The sequence below is a fragment of the Boleophthalmus pectinirostris genome, unplaced genomic scaffold (assembly GCF_026225935.1).
Source record: "Boleophthalmus pectinirostris isolate CB_2022bp ecotype Guang Dong unplaced genomic scaffold, ASM2622593v1 HiC_scaffold_16, whole genome shotgun sequence".
Classification (NCBI taxonomy): Eukaryota; Metazoa; Chordata; class Actinopteri; order Gobiiformes; family Gobiidae; genus Boleophthalmus; species Boleophthalmus pectinirostris.
The window spans coordinates 27,835,461-27,841,934 of NW_026571095.1; the positions used below are offsets into that span (position 1 = coordinate 27,835,461).

Here is a 6,474-nt window from a genome sequence, read left to right on the forward strand (position 1 = left end):
ATAAAAGACAGTCAGAGGAGCACACAATTCTCACGCCGCGTTAAAAGCCAGTGTGTAAAAGTGAGTCTGTCTACATCTACGAAGCTCAAAATGCTGTGTTCCACCTTGTGATGTCATGAAGTGGTAGTTTTAAAGCTAACAACTACCTTTTTACTTTTAATTCAGTAGAGACTGGCAATTCCAGGGCCGCAATGATCCAAATGATTCTAGTGAAGGTGTACGGAGTATAAAAACACAGTGGAGCACTTTCTGTATTACCACGTGACATCACAAGGTGGAACTGAGTGTTTTCAGTTTGAGAAAAGACTTCATTCGAAATTTGCAGAAACAAAACACAACCCCTGGTCTGTTTCTGATGTAAAAACATTATAACATAGATCAGAAAATAGCGTAATACAGGTCCTAAAATTATCTATCTCCATAAAAACATGCCAGATCTGTGGAGAGGCGACCCCACTCACAATAATAACGTTTTTTACTCACGTTATTCAATAGCAATACAAACTCCTGTAGCCCATTGGATAAATATAACATACATAAGTTTAATGCACCATATCTCCACTACAGACTACACTCACCTCTTATCTTATAAACAGTAATAGGTAGAGGCTCTTATGGCCTAATGTTTACGATGAAAGCTACTAAGCAACTTTACGGTAACTGGCCAAATGCTCTACTGACTAAGCCACTCCAACCTTCAATCAATCATTTTGTGTACTGGAGGCTTGTCCAAAGTTTCAAAAATCAGATACTAATCGATGCTTGATACTCATGAGTAGGTATCGATATGAAAAAGTCACACTTATAGGACAGAAGTGAAGCTTTCCTGAATAGTTTTAGAATGATTTTGAGCAAGTATAAGAGCACGTAGACTAATACACGCCCATGGACCACACCTGGACCAAAGCGGGATTATACAGATATAAAACCACATGGGAATATAGAAGAAAGTACTACAATTTGCTAGAAGTGTAACAGTAACCAAAATATTGTGATATTGTATCATCAAAAGTCTCTCAGTAATATCGTAGACCATCACAATATATCAAATCTCAAGTTTCTTTGCTTAAATTCATTGTTATGATGCAGCAATAGCTTAAAAAACAGAGGGAACTACATAGACCATGATCCTTTGCGTCATTTTGGTGCCAATTACATGAAGAAATAACAGTTTTAAGCACTTTTAAATCTTAGTTCTTTGGATTAAGTCTTGTCAAGGCATTTTAAGAGGGAAAAAATTGCATATTCACAATAAAATACAAAAATATCACAATAAATTTCGTACCGTGAGATGTATATCGTGAAAATATCGTATCGTGAGATTTGGATATCGTTACATCCCTACGATTTACTGTTGAAAATCAGCTCGGATTATTCTAAACGTTTCTGTGAATGTGACTTTTTTAGTATCGATACCTGCTCAAATGAGTATCTAGTTTTCGATACAAGTATTAGAATCGATCAGTATCTGATTTTTAGTACTTTTGACCAAACTTAGACGGTAAATTATCACATTTTTATACAGCGCTTTTCCACCTTCAAGGCACTCAAAGCGCTTTTACAACAATGAACCACTCACACATTCACACACTCATACACCAGTGCCCAATAAAAACAACCTTAATGAGATATATGCGGGATAAATATGTTAAATGCTGCACTGTGGAACATTCATGCAAATCTCAAGCAAACATTAAAAGGACCCATGTTACACTATTTTCTGATCTATGTTATTGTTGTTTCCCCATCACAAACAGACCTGGAGTTGTGTTTTGTTTCATTCACACATGTTAAACACACAAACTCTGCAGATTCAGAGTTCTTCTCTCAAATAGAAAACACTCTGTTCCACCTTGTGATGTCATGTGGTAATACAGGAAGTGCTCCACTGCGTTTTTAAACTCCATACACCTTCACTAGAATCATTTGGATCATTTAAACCCTGGAATTGCCAATCTCTACTGAACAAAAAGTAAAAGTTAGCTGTCAACTTGAAAACAACCACTACAAATAAAATAAAATCAGTAAATAAAAAAACACCAGCATTTTGAGCTTTGGAGACACAGACAGACTAATAATAAAAGATTACTCAAACGTGTATGAATGAAACAAAAATGAAATCAGCTGGAAGGTCCCCAAGATGGAAAGTCATACATATTTCAATTAAATACATAATTAAGACCTTCCTAAAAGTGATTCTGAATGATTTTTGAACAAATTCTGTAGCTTTCTAAGTAAGAAAATAATTGATATGTCTTCCCAAATCAAGAGTTACAGATGCTTTATGACATGGGGAACAAGAAAAAACTATTTAAAAGATGATTTCAGAGTAAACTTCAGCGACCAATTGAGGATTATATTGATATTACATACTAAAAAAATTGGTAAAATTGGTAAAATGACGTAAACAAGGGTCGATATTTGGTCTCACTACATTCACATTTCATTTTATCATGAAACACAACACAACAAACACAACTCCAGGTCTGTTTTTGACAATGTAACAATATTCTAACATGATTTAAAGCTCACGAGAGTCAATTTTGCATAGTATAGGAGCTCAAAAATAATACATGAGACTCACACTCACGCGAGGTGCACAGAGGGTCCTATAGAAACACGCAGTGCTATAGTGGCCAGTGCTAATTAACAGTAATGACCATGTAAGTGCAGCTTTGTCCCACTCAGCTTTTCAGCAATCAATACAAAGTTAACAGCTTCATCCGAAACCACAACAGCCACCGCACTATTTAATTTTTACAACCAGAGACAATGATTAATTCACTGTTGTTAGGAGAGCTGGGATACAGTGCAAGCGAAAGTCTAAGGAGGACTGCTGGACTTTTTACTCATAGAAGCACATGTAGAGAACCCCATAATGAGACTGAATTAAAATTACACTCACAAACTACACATTAATCGTCATTATCAGCATTATTTTCTCCGTGAAGATGTTGTTGCTTTGTCTGGAATGTTTCACAGTATGGTATTAAACCTTTTTATCTTCATGGAGACCAAACCAGATCAAGTTACAGGTCAGATCTGTGGAGAGGAGACCCCGGTCACAGTCAGAATGCCTGTTTTTCTTGGTATTTTTTTAGCTGTAATTGAATAAATGTGAGGTAAAGCTGTTTAAAGTCACAGAGTCAGCATTGGCGTATCCATGGAAACAAGAAGGTGATAGATCCCCAACCGAAAAGTTCCACAGTGCACCTTTAAAACACATTATACTGTTTACTACAATATACAAGCCCAGATCATCTCGATAATTTAGATACATTTTAGATTAGGGGTGTGCAAAAATATCAAAATATCAGTATATCGTATTAGTTAATGTGATCATACAGTATCGATACAGTATTTTTTTATATATTTTACTAAATGATTTTGTTACAGACTTTTAGTAGCACAGACATGATTTAGCCTTAATTTTTCAATGAACCGTATTGAATCGAAAGCTCACTGTATCGAGATATGTATTGTATCGGCAACTTCTTAATGATACTCAGCCCTATTTTAGATTATGGTTCATGATTATTACTGAATCATGTGACAAAACTACATCATAAACACACAAAAAACACACAAAATGGCTTATTACAACTTATTATTATTACTTATTACTTAATAATAATTAGTCCATGTGCTAATAAGGTTTACCATTATGTCCAATTACAGTATATCTGAAAATTATAATTGTATACTTTTATGAACATTTGAGTTTCATCTTGATTATCTATTTATTTATTTATTTATTTTTAAATGTCATAAGATACTGGCAGTAGATTTGAATGCCCGTTTTCTACTTAAACCACATACACTGAAATGCAACAGTAATGTGATGTAACAATAACCGAAATATCGCGGTATCGTATCATCAAAGTTCGCACAATAACACTGTGGACCATCACAATATATCGAATTACAAGTCTCTTTGCTTAAATGAATAGTTATTGTGCAGCAAAAGCTAAAAAAAATAAACAAACAAACAAAGGGAACTACATAGACCATGATCCTTTGCTCCATTTACGTGCCGACTTCAAGAATAAATAAATGTTTTAAATTGATCTATTTGGATTAAGTCTTGTCGTGGCATTTTAAGAGGAAAAAGTAGCATATTTACAATTATGTCCAGAAAATATCACAATAAATATCATACCGTGAGAGGGATATAATGTATAAATAATATAAACTATAATTTTCGATATATGTCCAATCTCTTAAGTCAAGTTAGAGCTTTTTAGACATCTCAACCATCACCAACAAAGTGGGTGAGGTGTCTTGCCTAAGGACACAACAGTTTGACACCAGAGCCACTACTGATCCACTGTGGCACCCGATCGTCCCAGTGGTCTCCCGTCCAAGTCCAAACCAGAGCCAAACCTGCTAAGCTTCAGAGAACCCACGAGCTGGGGCATTAACAGAGAGGTACGGGCCAAGTGAATCCTGGTTCAATCCTGTTCTAATCCTGGTTTAGTTCTGGGTTTAGTCCTGGGCAGAGATGTACTGTATGTGTCTGTGTATAATCTATTCTGTCTCATCATTTCCGTCTCATTGTGCATTTATATAAACAGTGAGTAGAACAGATCTGATGGTTCTTTCCTCGCACAGACAGCGGGATAAACGGCCACAGCTCTGGTGCTCTGCTGACTCGGCCTGCACCGCCCTCTGTCACTTACACATAATCGCCCGCTCCGTGGACATCACCACTCTATTCCCTCCTCTCCTCTCCTCTTCTCTTCTCTTCTTTCTGCAGGCTCCTCAAAGCACAACGCTCAGCACGGAGGAGAGGTGACCCGTGAACCTCGGTGTACTGGGTCAACCGCACTGCCATCAAATCATCAAATCTTTAATATATAAGGCCGTATTTATCCACCATGAAATCTGATATTGCAGCAAAAATGTATATGATCTATATTTGGATTAAGCTTGGTTTTGACTTGTAAATGGGGCTGGAGTAGCTTTCGTAAACCTATATAAGATCTTTTAAAGCAAAACATTCTTAAAGCGAGACACTAAAGGTGCTTTTTTGCTGTTTTTGGTCAGTTTGGTCTCTCAGTATATAAGCTTTCATGCGAAAACAACAAATTTGTCCACTCTGCACTCAAAGATTAAGTTTAAATATTTAATTAAACACGCTTGCATCCATAGGTTTATATGGGATAAAAAGGCATTTTCAGAAAGCCTTTACATTTACTTTTTAAAACAAGGATCAGGCCTTAAAGTATCAATTTGTGTTTAAGAACATTTTGATGACATGTACAGAAGGATTTTTTTAATATCTAACTCCAAATCTGATTTAAGTTGAATAAGTTTTCATTCATCTCCAAAAAATCTGATGAAATTTGAATTTTTAGGGAAACTTTAAGTGAGATTTAGCTTTCTCAAATACTAAATAAGAAATCCTAAATCCTCTCTATCCTCTCTATTTTTGGCATTTATGATTTCAACAAAAAAGCAAGAAACTTAAACCTGGCTCTTTTCATGATTCTGTTTTGAATGTCCCAATTTAGGCCCTTTTCACACTTTAAACGCCTTATCTTTATATGAAAACACTACATGATGAAAAACTTGTAATACATTTTGTTGTTACATCTACGTAAATAAACTGCAGGAGAAGTTTCAAATTGATATCTTTAAATTTAAGATTTTTTCCTATTCACCTGCAGTGTCTAAGATTACATTCAAATTTACAAAAGAATGAAAAAAATCAGATCAATCATACACTTTATTTGTTAATATTCTCTATCTAGAAGCCTTCAGTCACCATATTTTTCTTTTTTTAGTTTTTTATTAGATCAAACTACAATAAAATGAATAATTTGACAAGTCAACGAATAGATAAAAGAATAAGAATCACTGACTAAAATAAACTTTAGCTGGTGTCTTACTCTTAAACACTCATTTCACTGCAGTTTTAAAGTTTATTGTCAAATAAAGTAGTTTAGAATTCCACACCAAACGCTTTTGAGCAGGTGTTTTTCCCATCACTGACCCACAACAAAGCACCCTACATTTAACAGATAGTTTGTTTTAAATCCATTAAAGCTTGGACAATGTGCAGGATTACGTTAGGAAAATCTGATGTGATCTAAAATATCAAGATTAGATAAACAGAAATACTAAAAAAGTCACATTCACAGGACAGAAATGAAGCACAAAGACAAAGTATACGCCCATGGATCATCACTATGGAACCAACATTTATAAACACATGACAAAAAGTGTTTAAAATTTCTGATCTACATTTTGACTTTCATAATTATTTACAAATTTTGCTTAAGCCTCGTTAACTGATTCACGCTGAAAAAGGTGTAGCACTGTCGATTTTTACAACGCGTTTTACCTCTACAATTTTAATACCACTCCTGAGCACTTAGAGGCGGAACCTAATTCATCCGACTATTTGATCCAAACTATAAAGAGAGAGTAACATCTATTTTTATCCAAAGGTGATGACTAGAGAGCAGAACG

At 35.0% G+C, this 6,474-nt stretch overlaps 1 protein-coding gene across 1 annotated transcript in view; it reads right to left on the reverse strand.

The window, feature by feature from the left end:
- LOC110174909 (piezo-type mechanosensitive ion channel component 2) overlaps positions 1–6,474 on the reverse strand; it is a 238,212-nt gene that overhangs the window by 231,021 nt on the left and 717 nt on the right.